This window comes from Pongo abelii, chromosome 6, assembly GCF_028885655.2.
Source record: "Pongo abelii isolate AG06213 chromosome 6, NHGRI_mPonAbe1-v2.0_pri, whole genome shotgun sequence".
Lineage (NCBI taxonomy): Eukaryota > Metazoa > Chordata > Mammalia > Primates > Hominidae > Pongo > Pongo abelii.
In genome coordinates, this window is record NC_071991.2 from 108,284,032 (window position 1) to 108,301,025 (window position 16,994).

The window sequence follows — 16,994 nt, forward strand, 5'->3', positions numbered from 1 at the left end:
GTGAGCCTCCCATGCATACTTATGATCATACCCTTCTTCCTAAAGAAGTGTCTTACTATTGGAAATCATCATTCTCAGTAAACTATCACAAGGACAAAAAACCAAACACCGCATGTTCTCACTCATAGATGGGAATTGAACAATGAGAACACATGGACCCAGGAAGGGGAACATCATACTCTGGGGACTGTTGTGGGGTGGGGGGAGGGGGGAGGGATAGCATTAGGAGATATACCTAATGCTAAATGACGAGTTAATGGGTGCAGCACACCAGCATGGCACATGTATACGTATGTAACTAACCTGCACATTGTGCACATGTACCCTAAAACTTAAAGTATAATTTAAAAAAAATAAAAAAAAAAGAAGTGTCTTACTCAGAATCAAAAAGTTGCTAAGTAACAGTATTACACTTGAATCTGAATCTGACCCAAAATCCAATGTTTCTCCAGCTTCTGCACAGTCAATACAGCTAGCAAATAAGTAACAATTATTTTTCCCAAACAAGAATCATGAAGATATTCTAGCCTATTTGAATATAGCTACTTTTATATTACAAGATCAAATTTACTACACATAACAGGCAAAACATGGAAAGCACCCATTTAGTCTAATTTCAAAAAAGATATACATTCTCTCCTTCCTGAATTTTGTCTTATTTCTTTCAACAATAAAAGAAAGGTTAGATACAAAAAGTATCAGATCACCCACAAATAGGCACTTAAAAAAGAAAAGTATGTCAATCATTGGGTAAGCTTCAGAAGGAAACTGTGGCAAAACATTAATTTTCTCCTCTTTCAGAAACTTCTTTGCTCAAATTCTACTTTCATTCTTTCTAATATAAACCTGAGGCTGGCTCTTACACAAAACTGTTGAAGTCATTCTTTTGTTCCTTCTACATTTCTCATCTGTAAATGTGCTCATCAACTTGTCAACCAGGCTGTTAGAATTTGTATTTAATCTTCATATTCCCTCAGCTAAAATTTTCTCCCATTCTTTAATCATTTCCTATCTTGATTACTATAATTTCTTTTTTATTGTCCTCTTGAAATTCATACTTGTTAAGTCATGTATGGCCAGAATATATAGCTAAAATAACATTTCCTTCCAACTGTCTTTCTCTTCACAAATACATCTTCATTCTCTCTTGGAAAATTCCAATTTGCCTTCGGATCATTCCAGGTACCTCACTATAATTATCTTCTCTGTCACTAGAGTATGGAGTCACACACATCACCAATTTTGTCATCTCAAAATTTGAGGAGGTCTCAAGTAGATATTCATTGAGAGTCTCTTCTCAAGAGCACTGTTTTAAAATGTTCCCTATAAAGCTTGATAGCAAGAAATAGATGAAGGATTAACTATATCAGTATTTCATTTCTTCCCTAGAAAAAGAGGGAATAGTTCAAGATACATTCCACATTTTAAACTTGCTTTGAATTTTAGTTTTTGGAATATATTTTTATCACAAATTGCCAATTTATGACTGCATAAATTTATGGCATACAAAGAGATGTTATGATTTATGAATACAGTGTAGAATAATAAAATCAAGCTTGTTAACACATCCATCACCTCAAATACTTCCACTGTTTTGTGGTGAGAACATCTGAAATTTATTCTCTTAGCAATTTTAAAATGTACAGTACTCTATTATTAATTATATTCACCACACTGTGCAATAGAACTAAAAAGAAATACCATATTCCTCCTGTCTACCTGAATTTTGTACCCTTAAAGTGGAGTTTTCAAAGAAATGGTTTCTCAGACTCTAACATTTCTTGGCAAAAGATGAGACATCCAATTATATCATATGAGGCACAAACAAATGCAAATAGACTAACCATATAATCAAAAGAATATCATTTAAGGCAATAAGCCCTTCAGCTTCAGAAGGCTTGGCTTTATGACTATATTCAGTCAACCACATAACCATTTTGAACTCTTGCAGTGGATAAAATAACACCTTTGAAGGGTAGGGGAAAAGAAAAAAGGACATTTTATCAAATGCATGCAAGTGATTTCGCCCATATAAATACTTGAAATAAAACCCTAAATGGCACATTTTAATTTTCCCTTTGGAATTTTCTGGAAAAAGAAATGCCAGTGTAAATTCTTATCAAAGACATTCCTCATCTTCTGATCTCTCTCTCTCTCCCTGTCTCTCTCTCTCTCACACACACACACTCAAACACACACACACACACACAATATGCAGTGGAGTTAAAATGTTCCTGGTTAGGAATATTTTTCTCTGTTCTGCAATCTGTAGTAATTCTTTATCTTAAAGCTAGTTCTCCTTTTGGTGTTAGAATGGTGGCCAGGAGTCCAGCAGAATAGAAAGAGAATCAATTCAAGAAACTCTCCCAGTGAGAATAAAGGAAGACCTGTCCAAGGAGGTACCAGCACTACTCCTAATACCAGTCCGCTTAAGTGGGTACCTGACCCTTTTCACATGAAACAAGAAGTGGTAAGAAAGATGGTGTTCACCTTAGACTAATAAAGCCCACTCATGGAGCTTGGATTAGGCTCAGCTTCTCCTGAAGCATTTAGCCTACAGCAGAGCAGAGTAGCTACATGAAGAAACTTGGATATACTGTAAGCAAAAGAATATAGGGATATCAATGCTGAGTACAACTAATAATGTCCATTGAGTCAGAATGAGAATTGTGACAGAATTATCCAGTCACCTTTACTTTATCTTTAATAAACAATAACAAAACTAGTATATTTTATATTCTGATTAGAAGCAAATTACAATAGTTTTAGGTAATCCTTTACCTCAAAATTATGATACTAAAGAATAATCAATATGAATGAAATTCTAATACAAGGAAGAAAAACTGCTTGACATGAAATAACTATCAATCATCTTCCCTATATATTCTAGAAATCTTATTTTTAATATAAAAATTAAGTTTAATATTTTTGGCAAGATTAGATCTCTACTATGAACTGAAAGTCTTCGATATCTCTCTGGAGGTGGGTGTTAGAATCAATAGGAGCAGTATTTTCATGTTCTTCACTTTCCTTTTCAAAATAATGAGCTACGGAAAATGCTATTGCCTTTTTGTGCTTTCATAAGAAGTAAAAATCAAAGGATTCTATGATGGACAGAAAATTTGAATCCTAAGGAAAATAATAAAATCTTCTCTCTTTATTCACTCTTTCCCTATATATGAATTGTTTAGCTTAGCATTTATGGTCTTAGTAAACAAATAGCAAGATATAAACAAGTGTCCCAAGTATCTGCGCCTGTTCTAAAGTTTTCTTACGCAAGGCATCGCCAGACCTGGTAAACCAAGGTTTTACAAGTCTTACCAATTTCTGTGCACTTCCTTTTAAACTTTTCAATTCTTATAAATGTCACATTTCTTATGAAAATTAATGTATTCCTCCTGAAAGAACTGCAAATAAAGAATGCATGTACCTATGCTATTATGTTGTATCGCCTGCATTTAATAAAACACAAGTGTAAACTTTCAACATATTTTCAAAAGTTTTATCAGTTTTTTTTTTCCCATTACAATGTTAAAGAGAAATGCACCAATAAACCCCAAGCAACGTAAATAAAATGTTCCCCATATGGTCTCAAAAGAAATCACAGAAATATCTAAGGCTATACACTCAGCTAGATCTAAAATATTTTCATTAACCTAACAACAGTTGTGAAAGTCTGGAGATGGGAGATCTCCAATTAACCTAGTTCATAACCAATAAGGCTTTAATTCAGTCAGGTACTAAAATAGTTATTTTTTCTGGTTAATTATTTCAGGCTGACCAGTTATAGGCCAGGGCTACGTACATCAATGTCACTCACTTGGTTAGCAATGACATCAGTGGAAATTACTTTCCCCATGAACAGTTCTGAAATCTCAGCCCCTGACTACAGCCAGTTATTACAAAAGTATAATAAATCTTGAATATCAAGGGCCTGCCTCTTCTAATACAAAATAATAAATATTTTTCTTAAAATCCCAGAGTTCTGCTTAAAATATGAAATAACAAATACATCCACAACTTAGAATATCTATACAAGATCAAAAGTCATCTATGTTGAGCCACTAAAACTTGTGAGGGAGTGAAACAGGGCATGAAATAGAGGTATTAAGCTAGAAAGAAAAAGACTACGTGGCTAACAAAATCAACTATTAATGTATGTTATACTATTTGGGTTTAGCTGTTTAGCTGTTAACCATCACAGGTTATTTTTACATGGAAATTTCTAACTTACTCTACTTTGAAATGCCAAACTACTAAAAAATTTTAAAAGCCTCTTTTTGAAATCTAGAATAATGACCCAATTACAGTAAAATCATAACTTTTTTCTTTGTTTGAGGCACTATTTCTAAAAGTGTAATCCTAAGACCACCTGTGATGATCAATATGCTGACGTTCAGGCTGTTCCCAAGACCTAATAAACCAGAATCTCTGGAAATAAGGCCTAGGGCCCTAAATTTTAAACGAATATTGCAGGTATTAATATTTCTGCATTGGTTTCAGCTATTTTATTTGCCAGTGCATAAATTTTAAGTAAACAGGGCTAGCTAAACATGAAAATTAGCTCTATTGATATCATAAAATTAATTCACATATTATTCAAATTAAGTGAGTCTCTATTCTTGCTTACATATTTTATTTTGATTTCTTAGGATGCAATATCTTATGAAATAATGAAATCACATCTAATTTAATATGGCTGCCTTTTTGCCTTAGCTGTCAGTATTCTATGATCTCAAATCACTGTTTGGTTGAATCAACTTCAACTGCAATAATTAAACAGTACCACTAACTTTTTTGCTCTATAAAACAAGAAATTAATCATGCTTTTTTACCTTTCTTAACCTGTTTCTATTGTGTTTAATCTGAAAAGCTTTCTCAATAAATTAATGGAAGTAAATGAGGTATCCATAAGCAAGAAAGTGATCTTAGAGTAGTGATAGAATGATTCAAGCAATGGGAATATTATTTTAACTTCTTTTATCAGAAGCCAATAAGTAGCTAGTGGAAAAAGAAATTTCAAAAAATAAATTTGGAACCTAATTCTCAGACTACGAATTTATGCTCACGCTATTTCTCCAAGCTCCACTATAGAATCATGTCACTTATCTACTAGGTTAGTGCAAAAGTAATTGCAGTTTTTGCCATTTGAAACCTAATATTACATTTTTCCAGTTAGTGTTAAAGAACAAACCACTTACCACACCCTATTCCCACCATGTTAAAACAGCACAGGCTCACAAAGGAAAAAAATGAAATCAATTTCAAAGTCAGAGCTGAGCTTCTACTTATAATTCCTTTATATGTCTTACAAAGTAAAATATTTTATAGGTATTATAAGGCATAAAAGATGAAGAGTAAAACATTGTTTGGTTACTAGACAAAAAAGAAATCCCATTTAAAACAAGTTCGGATTTTAAAACAAATCGGATGGTGTTTCTGAATATGTAAAATAAATTTCTTTAAAAGATTTGGAGGCATAAAAGCTAGATTTAATTGCAGATTTGCAAAGATGGTTTAACAGAAAATTTATTATATTAAATGCAAGAAAAATAATTGTTAAAGTAAATATTCATTTGAGATAAAAAGTATTCTGTATTACTGAGGCTTCTCCAGAGAAACATGATGGATGGATGGATGGATGGATGGATGGATGGATGGATGGATGGATACAGAGGGAGAGAGAGAGAAGAGAGACAGAGACTGATAGATATACACACACATATATTTACTGTAAGGTATTGGCTTATGTGATCATGGAAGTAAAGTCTCATAATTTCCCATCTGCAAGCTGGAGCCTCAGGAAAGACAGTGATGTAGTTTGAAGACCTGAGAACCACAGAGCCAATGGTATAGATTCCAGTATGAGTCTGAAGGCCTGAGAACCAGGGGAACTGAGGGCAAGAGATGAGTGCTATAGTTCAACAGTCAGGTAGAGAATGAATTCAGCTTTCCTACACCTTTTTGTTCTATTCAGGCCCTCAATAGATTGGATGATGTCCACCCACATTGGAAAGGGCCATTTTTTTACTGAGTTCACCATTTTAAAAGCTAATCTCTTCGAGAAACACCTTCACAGACACAACCTAAAATAATGTTTAACCAGATATCTGAGCATCCTGTTGCATAGTCAAGTTGACACATAAAATTAACCACCACACCTTCACAAACAAGGAGTAAAGGAAGCATCTCTACCCAAATACAGAGTAATGTAGAGTATCTCTTAAGAGCTTACAGCAAATATCGCAAACTAAAATTTTAGTCACATTACCATTAACATAAAAACAAAAAGATATATATCTATTCCGCTGCTTCTCTCATACTGCACTAGAGATAATAGTCAATACCACAAGACTATTTGAAAAATTTTAAAAATATATATTAGAAAGCATTACCTGTATCTGTATGTTATGACCGCCAAAATAGAAAATTTTAATGGATTATATAGCAAATTATCAGAAGACTTCAGAAGTAGCTTGTTTTAAGACTAGCAAGCAAAAACTACAGACTTCATACATACAAGTAACAAGCATTTCAATACTGGAACAGAGAGAGAAAGAGAGAGCAAGAGAGAGAGAGATAACGTGAGCCTATACACACTAGCAACAATAAAAACATACAGTACGCAGGGGAAAATGTGCATAATCACATTACGGGGAAAATTATAAAACCTTAGCTCTATGTAATGAAAAGTAATTCCATGTTCACATGTGGGAAAAAATATAAATACAGCAAGTTTGTGGCAATTAATAGATCAATTTGAAGTCATTCCACAGAGTTTTTCACAGAAGTTGATAGTGTAATCCCGAAATTCATATATAAGGCCAAAGAGCCAAGAATAACAATGATAATTATGAAAAGGTAGTACAAGGTAGAAAAACTTCTCCTGCCAGATACTGAAACTATCATTATTAGAACAGCATAGCATTAGGCCAGAGACACACAGCTAGACTAAAACGACAGAACAAAGAGCAGAGAAACAGATCCATGCCACCATGGACATGAAATATCAAAGAGATGGCATCACAATTGGCACGGGGATGATGGGGGAAAAGTAAATCCCTACCCAAGACTAGTTACAAAGTAAATGGGGATTTACTTTTTTCTTGTCTTCCCCCACTGATGTATAATGCCACCACTAATTCCTGATTATAATGCCACCTCAATTTCTGACAGGTAAGACCTAACTGTGAAAAGCAAGATATGTAGATATATTAGAGGTATAATGCCGCCTCTAATTCCTGATCTGTAATCCTACCTCAATTCCTGATTGATTAGACCTAAATGTGAAAAGTAAAATATAGAAAAATATATCTTTATAACACAAGAGTAAGAAAATTCCTAAACAAGAAAAATACCTATGCCTAACAAAACAAAAAAACTCTGCCACATACAAATTAAAATTTTTGTACAAAAAAAACACATGAGCAAAATTAAGATAAGCCACAGACGAGATATTTTCAAGACTTATGACTAACAGATGATTATCATCCAGAATATAAAAGGACACCTACACATCAACAGTATTTTTTTTAAAGCTTAACGACCAAAAAGAAAAATGAAAGTAGGATAGAAACAAACATTTCACAGAGGGAAAATAGTAAATATGCATATGAAAAGATGTTCAGCCTCAGTAGTAATCAGGGAGATGTGCAATAAAACTTCAAGGAGATGATATTTGGATACATTAAAACTTACAATCTAACAATACCAAGTTTTATGAGGTGACCTGAAAATGAAACATTCTTATATAAGAACATAAGTGAGTAAGGAATGTAGAAGTGTATAAAATAGCAAAACTACTTTTGAAAATAAGCTGACAAAAAACTGTTGTCCATGTGGATAGGGAAGTATACATAACAACGTCCTGATATCACTACATATAGCAAGAATTGAAAAGAACCTACACAGCCATCAACAGTACAACAGATACATGAATTATGGCATACTCACCAAAGAATACTACACGTTGTATACTTACATCAGAGTTACACATATAAATATGAATGATCTCAAAAGCAACATTGAAGAAAAAACTGTTGCAAAATGACATAGAATGATACCAAATTTTATACACTATTAAAACATGAAAAATACTATATATATTTATGAATACAAATATATGTATCAAAATATAAAAATATGCATTATGGAAAAATGATCAGTAAATTCAGAATGATAACTAACTCTTGGTAGTGATGGACACAGCCTCACGACAAGGTATACAGTAAGTTTTAATTATTTTTGTAATATTTTTTCTTTAAGAAAGGCAGAGCTAGAAAAATGTTAAAATACAATAAAAGTGGATGCTGTATACATGGATATATGTTATTATTCTCTATCATTTGCAGTGTTTTAAAAATATTTTCTAATAAATTAAGAAAAATTATTGTTTAAAGTCTAATTAAGCACAATGAACTCTAGGAAGCTCAGTTCAATCCTCTTGGCCAAAAAGGAATACCACAAAGAAATAAAATAATGTTTAATTAATTTTTATAATATGCAACCATCTTTGCTATTGTAAACTCTTCAAAACCCTTTTTCATTAATTCACACCACGTATGTCAGCCTTTTGTATTGCTAATCCCAGCATATGATTATAGATTAGTCAGTCTACTTTGTAACATTCTTAATTACCCAGCAAATCTCCATTCCCTGTATTGTTTTGCCTTATATTGGCTAGAGGGTATATTTAACTGTTTCCTGCAGTTCTTCTTGCAGCTGAAAATTTCATACCTGGGTTGGCTGATATTTATTAAGTTTAAAAGGAAGTAACCTTCATGGTTACAACAGAATTGTGAGCAGTATTAGGCCTTCGCTGAGACCATAGCTCCTATGTGTAGCTTCCATTTCTTCAGTTACACAAAATTTTTATCTAAGTCAACAGCCTGTGCAGGCATCTTATGATATGAAATGATAAGAGAAACCAGGTACATAGACTAGGGAAAAAATATGGAATGACTTTTAAATTGTTACAAGAAAAGAAAAAACACTATACACAGGAGGAAACTGAATATAGAAAACAAAGCATCTCAATTCTGTTCTGCCACTCACTGTGTGGCCTTAGACCTTAGGCAACCCACTTCCCCCTCTCTCAACCTGGGTTTACTCATGGAGATAATGACACTGCCTTGCAAATCTCACAGGACTGGTGTGATGGCCGAAAGAGATGATGCATAAGGAAGTGCTTTGTGAACTGAAATGCATTTCAGAACCACAAGCGGGAATCCCATCATTATTCTGACCCTTTCAGAACTAAAGAGTATACTGGTAAAATGAATATACTAAAATTCTTTGAAACAAATAGATTAAGGAAAATTAACTTGATGGCCTCAGCAAATGATGGTTTGTACATGTGTGAGTCTATCTGTCACAGGAAAATTTCCATGAAAATATAAACACCTGCTAATGACATTTTAGAGAGGAACCCTGTTAAAAGTAGAAGTATCCAAGGAAGTTGAAGAAAGGTGTTTTAAACACCATCTTCCAAAATCACTCAAGTAGTAAATTAAATGATGATTGCAATTTGTGTGCAAAGACTAAGGTAAATACTTGGTGACAGAGGGTGGCAAGATGCAGAATACTGTGTGTTACTGCTTTCTTTAAAGCAGTGGCTCTTAAAGTGAACTCAATGGACTCCTGAGATCCATGAGAACCTTTCAGGAGTTCATGAGGGTAAAATTATTTTCATAATGATATTAAGATGTTATTTACCCTTTTTGATATGTTAATATTTTCACAGATGATATGAAAGCACTGGTGGGAGAATTGCTAGTAGCTTAGCATAAATCAAAACCTGGGCACAAAACTTTACTGAGTCATTGTACTCTTCACTGCCATGCACTGTCATTAAAGCAAGCAAAGTCTGTTTTATTTAAGAATGTCTTCGATGAAGGAGTAAAAATCTTAGTTCCATTATATCTCAAATGTGTTTTATTATTCTGTGTGGTGAAATGGCAAATACACATAAAGCACTCACTGCACACTAGAGTACAATGGTTGTTTAAGGAACAGCACTCCTGGTTGTTTCAGTTGCAAGCTGAACTAGCCACGTTTTTCCATCAAACACTTTTTACTTAAAGGGACAACTGACAGATAAACTGTTATTATTTAGACTTGGATTTTTGGCAGACATTTTCACAAAAATGGACAAAGTTAATCTGTCACTTCAAGGAAAACAACTGACAGTATTCATTACCAATGATAACATTAAAGCTTTCAAGCAAAAAGTAGAAGTTTGAAAAACTTACATCTGTCACTGTGACAGTTACAAGAAAGCCTTATATTGCCACTGTAAGAGCTTACTAATATCATGACTTTTCTGATGACAGCAGTAGTAATATTAATAAATGGGATTTGTTTATGCTGTATAATAAAATGCATAAACATTTGGAAGATATATATAACCCAACGAATCAATATTTTCCAAATGACCAATACACGCATGGGTAAAAGATTTATGCAAAGGTGCAAGATAAACCAATGGATACTGGAGTGAGAAAATACAAAAAGTTCATTGATATGGCATCAGATTCCACACTGTAAATAGTCTATAGGAAAGTACTACTTGTTGAGTTTTGGTATAATATCAATATAATATCAAAGAAGAATGTCACAATTATCCATCAAAAGTGCTATAAAATACTCATCCCTTTTCCAGTCAAAATGGTGAGTTAGAGCCAAAAAAAAAAAAAAAAAAGAATGGGTGGTTAAGTGAAGTGGAGTGATGGAGTGCAAAGTAAATTATCCAATTCCATCACATGGTTCCTTAAGAAGACTTGTGCACATTACAATACATATTGTGACTCGCATGTTTCAGTGTGATTTTGCTTCCAAAAGATAAGACCTGTTAAGTGTTCTTATGCCCTCAGGCTGCTATAGTCACTTTATATATGCCCCTAACTGGGGATAAGCATCTCCCCTCCTGTACCCCCTTTATCATCCTTAGGCAGTGGCTGATAGGGATCGAAGTATGAACATCCAGCTCATTTAATTTGGGTTTGAACAGACAAATAATTCATACTCCAGAGCTCTCATGAAAGTTTAGACTAAAGCTATCCTTGAAGAGACTTTGCCTAAAATCATACCTCTTCTTCCCCATTCCCTTTTTTTCCCATTCTGTCACTCCCTAACTGATTACTCCTTTTTTTGTTTTGTTTTGTTTTCTGAGACAGGGTCTTGCTCTGTTACCGAGGCTGAAGTATGGCACAATCATGGCTCACTGCAGCCTCGACCTCCCAGATTCAACCAATCCTCCCTCCTCAGCCTCCTCGGTAGCTTGGACTACAGTCATGTGCCACCATGCCCAGCTACATTTTACTTTACCATTTTATTTTTTTATTTTACAGACAAGGTCTCACTATGTTGCCCAGGCTGGTCTTGAACTTCTAGGCTCAAGCGATCCTCCTGCCTCAGCCTCCCAAAGTACCAGGATTACAGGTGTAAGCCACCGTGCCTGGCTGTTTCTCACTTTCTTAATAAATTATTTGCAAACAAATCCTCATCTCAATGTCTGCTTCTGGGGAATTAAACCTCTGAGAGCTAGCAACAGGTCATTCTACTGCTTGATCATTGTGCTCTTTGATTTTCTGCTAAATGATGATCAATTTGACTAGCACAGTAATGGGAGAGACAATGTAAAATTTCTTTTTATAGCAACATAATTGTGAAGTGAAATAAGAAATAAATTTTAACTCTGGCAACAATAACAACAAAAACAAATGTTGATTATGATCTTTGATTCATTTCCCCAAAAAGGGCATTATCAGGTACAGTATCTTTGAGTCTACAATAATTGTAACATGCTTTTTGGTAAACTGGCTAGAAGGAAATGGAAGTAATATAGCAATAACATGAAGGGACAGAATGGAGACAGCTACATAGAAAATACATGAGCAAATTTATTGGTCAAGATAATAATCAGTGGAGAAGACAAGACTGGAAATGCCAGTAAAAAAGGGAAGTGATTGGTGGATTCATATCCCTGATGAAATAGGAGGAAACAAGATAAAGAAAGAAGGTAATGGATAAGAGAAAGAATGAACACAAATAAACTGCTCAGGTGAATAAAAGGGGGTGGGTTGAAGCTGCGTAAGGGGCTTTCAATGGTTCCAGACATCATTCTCTGGCATTGGTAGCACAGAATGCTGCACCCGCCACACACGACCACCTGGTTTCACCTTGCAAACAGCCATACAGTGCTCCATTTACACCCACACACATTTCTCACACTATTCTGCATTCTTCCATTACCATTACTTTTTTATCTCCTTCTCCATTTTCCATATTTCATTTGCTACCCAAAGTATTACTTTAAGAGATCCCAAACTTCTTCTTCCAGTCAATACATATTCCCAGAAATCAATAAGGAAAGATGGAAGTAGAATATATTATAGGATATCTCCCTGTTTTCTTTTAAGCTTAGACTATAAGGACTAGTTATTTTTACAGCATCCAAGAGGAAACGTTAGTCACAGAAAGCAGTTCCATACGAAACCAGATCTATCTAAAACTGCCTTTGCCAGTCCCAAAGGACAATGTTGAAAAGGAATCCCAAGAAATATATGTGTCTACAAAATTCAGAGCCTATAAAGACAAAAACTGAGTAGAAATACTTAATAAAGCTGCTCCCATATTCTGTATAAGCCAGAAATAAACCACTCCTAATATGGCAACCACACAATAAACACCTAATGCTCAGAAAGTTTGTCAAAGGTATGTTGGTCAAATGTACTGTCTTTCAACATTTAACATTTTATCAATAAAGAGTTCCTAGAAACAGAATTCTGGCATCTACAAAAAATATATATATCACATAGTAACCCATTTTAAAGTTAATCCAGAGTGGTATTTATAACATTTTGAGTAAATCAATACCTTGGTATGGTATTTCAAAAACCATTTCTACTATTAATCTGTTGTCTCATTAGTTGTATTTGTTAGAGAACCTAATATGACAAGTTTTGATTTCGACAGCATGTAGAGATTTCAGAACCGATTCCATTGAAACCTAGCCATAGGCCACAGACATCTAACAGAAATAATGTCAGGATTGACTTCAGATGGGCCAACTAGGAATTCCCTCATTAAGACATTATCTGCTATTGAAACATGTTTATGTTCATGTTTAAAACAAACATTTCTGAAACACAAAATAATTCTACTCCTCTATATTCAAGAAATGGTACTAACCACAAGACAACAGCATATAAATAAAAGCCACAAACCTGAAAGGCTGTCAAGGTGGGGACAGGAGCACTTGGAACACAGGCTGGAATACAACATGTGTCTGGCTCTAGTACTTAACTTGATAAAGTCAAGTCTATTTCTATCAATTTGTATTAGGAGATGAATAGGTTCTCATTAAATAAAAAAATGAGACTCAAAAAGAAAAACTTTTATAAAAAAAAATCAAAGGTGTCAAATCTGGAAATACCTCCCAAAAGCCAGGAAACACTGAGTTCTAAGCACAAGAACCAAGATAGCTTCCCGATGGTTCTTGAGACCAGATGGCCAAGACCAGTACAGGCCCACAGGTCCCATCTCTCAAGTGTGTGTTAGAAGTGCAAGAAGACTGGAGAACTAGTCTGCAGAAGTATCCATTCCCAGAAACTGACCATACATAAAGTTTGGTGAGTTTTGTATGAAATTTCCTCTGTTGGGCAATGGCAGCATTTATGCCTCTGAAACTTTGTTAAAAATGCATAAATATTCTATAGTTATTTGCAGAAGAACTACATTTAAATATAGCATATCCTATGGATATCCATCTTCTTGGAGTTAACAAAGGGTCTCTGCCATCTTAGGTGAAAGGTATTTTACTATGTTGTAAAAACAAATTAATGGATGTACGTAAAAACAAAGGTAAAATAATTTATAGCTTTCAAAAATGACCAAGAAGTAACAGTTAAACATGGTGCAAAGAGGTAATTCAATAAGCACTAGCAATGCGTGTGTGTGTGTGTGTGTGTGTGTGTGTGTGTGTATCAGCCCAAAACCTCAGAAGTGCTAGTTTTTTTAACCACCTACTATTAATGTCATACTCAACCCTGATTTTACATACCAACAATTTACCAACACAGTAACAGTTTACAAAACATTCAGTTCTTCTTCGCGGTTGCCTTTATTACAAAGTAACTTCTTGCCACACTGATGACAGATATAATCCAATAGAAACACAAATTAATTCTTAATATTTTTATAATACTTTTTTAAAACTATTGATTTGATAACCCTCAATTTCCCTTTGAAAGGAAATACCGAGAGTATTTAAAGTATCCTGACCATGAAACAGAAACTTAGGATAGTAAGTGATACATATGTATCCACTGATACAATCTGTATCACGATACATGATAAAAGTATGTGAAATGATTTTATCAGTTTCAGGTATGCAAATCACAATCAGGTGATCAAGGTAATTGCTTTACCTTATGGTTGAAATCATCCCTGGTTTCTGATAGGAAAAGTACTGTGGAATGTGCTAAAGTGGTTCCAAAGGTTGCCACACTAACTCACCCTACTCACATTCCCACCGTCTGTCTCCTTCCATCTTTCTAAGGTTGATTGTGTGGTTTCAGTGCTTAACTTATCATTGGGAGAAACCTCAACAATGGATAAAATTAGATTTAGTGAAGAATTTCCAGGACATTTGACTAAAAGACAAAAGGAATTATCGTATATATTAAAATAATTCATATCGTTAGTACACACCAGACTTTTCCATTTCAGAGGCAAACGTTTGATAAAGTTCAATTAGAATCATTTTTTCACTTAGTATGGAAAATGATTCTAAACTCTGCCCAAATATGTGGGAATGTTACATTGGAGAAATGCTCAGAAAAAAAACCCAAGTGTAAAGAACGGAAGATTATGTAAGCTTTGGTAAAAATCTCTGTGTTACATTTTCTCAGCTCTTAAATGTAATTCCAAAAAAGACGCTGGACAGTGTGGTATGGGCTAGCATATGGTTTATTTTCAGCTTTATGGAACAACAGGGATTTGCAAGCTTTAATAAATTCCCAACTATAACCACAGAAGATCTCTTTGGATCTCACCAAATAGAAAACAAACAATAATGAGTTGCTGGGGTGACAGGGTCTTTATTTGTTATGATGGCATAGAAAAAGAAATGGGTGCCTAGGGCATTTGTTTTAATCACGAAAATGGGGAAGTTAGTGCTCAGCATTCTTCACTGCTGGATCATTCTTACAGCCAATTTAATTAATGTGAAGAACAGCTTCTTGTCTTGTAAATAATTCATTTCTTCACTTCACAAGTATTTACTGAGGTCTGACACCAATTCAAACATTAGCAAGGTCTTCCATACTTTAGATCACACAGGAATTTGAGGAATAAAGAGATTCAAGAGGGAAGAAATGCAGAAAGAAGTGCAACAAAATGAAATACTTAGTTTACTCCTAATTTTAAGACAGTTACTATGCTCATAAAAGTGTTTTATATGTCATTTCAAAAAAACTTTAAATAATCAAATCTCATAGTTTATCCTGAAAGAAAATAAACATGGGAAAATGTCAGCTTTGTCTGATACAAAACTTTAGGCTTAGGTGGTGGTATACATTTATTTATTCATTCCACCAAATATTTTTCCACCAAATGTTTATTGACTACCATACAGGTGCCAGGCTCAGTGCCAAGCTATGCAGATTGCAAACTGAAAGCTGCTCTCATGGAGCTTTCAGTTTACTGAGAGAGTATGAGAGCAAGAAACAGTAATCAAACACTAATGAGTGTGCAATTACAAACTGAGATATGATCTAAAGAAAGGAAGCACAGATATGGGAATATTTGTAACAAAGGTACATGTCCTAGGCTTAGGGTTACTGAGGAAGGTGGATGAAGAAAAACTTCTTTGAAGAAGAAATGCTGGAATTGATAACTAATGAATGGGTGAAAATGAATGGGAAGGGAGTGACATCTGACAAAGGCAACAAAATGTACAGAAGCCCTATGATGTAGGTAAATAAGTAGTGGCTGTGTGTGTGTGTGTGTTTGTGTGTGTACATATAAACAAAAAGAAAGCTTTTATAATACTGAAACCAATAAACTTTCAGATGTCCTATCATCAATCAGATTACTTAATCTATCTGCCTATGCAAGTACTTAATAACTGACAACAAAGTGAAACAGGGATCTGTCTCCATTTCTCAAATGCAGGAGGTAAATTATTATGATATTTTACACCATCATCTATTTCCTGCTACCACAATTAATGCACTAGTGCTTAACAAACGTAATACTTTTTGTGAAATGAAAATCATAATATCAAAACCCCATCTTGCACAACTGTAGCCTTCACTCTTAACAGCCACAGGTCTTCTTTGATTTTCCCAAAAAGGCAAGCTCTATCCCCCCTAAAGGTATTTACCTAGACTTTCTCCCAAATCTTTGTTTCTCCCAAACAAGAAAAAATAATTCCTAACCACCCACCGGATCTCAGCTTAATGTCACTTCTCCAAAGAGGCCCTCCCTGTTTGCTCATTCTAAAGTAGGTTGCTGCCTGGTTTTTTTTCCCTCTCATACCAGTTGTCAACTTAGTGTGTTTATTTGTTTACTCTGTCTTTCACAATGTAAATCCCATGAGAGAAAATATTCATGACTATTTTATCTACCAAGAGCAACACATATGTTAGGGGCTTAGTAAATATTTTTTGACTGAAAGTGAATGAATAAATGATGACTGAGTACTGAAGTAACATAAAGTCAGAGAACTATGAATAAATATATATTATAATCTTCATAAAAAAGCTCTATAAGTGTAGGCAATTTGAATATAACTGAAACACTCTTCTGAGATTTTCTCAAGGAATATCATATGATACAACTGTCAAGCATAATAATTTTTTTCTATAAAAATCACTGCCAAATTTCAGTGCACTATCTAGGAAGTCAATCTGAATCTTAAGACAATTCAAACTGGAAAACAGGAAAGGAGCTCTCAAGTATAAAAGCCCTATTAAACAAAATTACTTTCA

General features: G+C 34.2%; 1 protein-coding gene across 8 annotated transcripts in view; it reads right to left on the minus strand.

Moving 5' to 3' along the window:
• The window catches only part of IMMP2L (inner mitochondrial membrane peptidase subunit 2), a 917,762-nt gene that overhangs the window by 566,627 nt on the left and 334,141 nt on the right, over positions 1-16,994 (minus strand). The window lies entirely within an intron of this gene.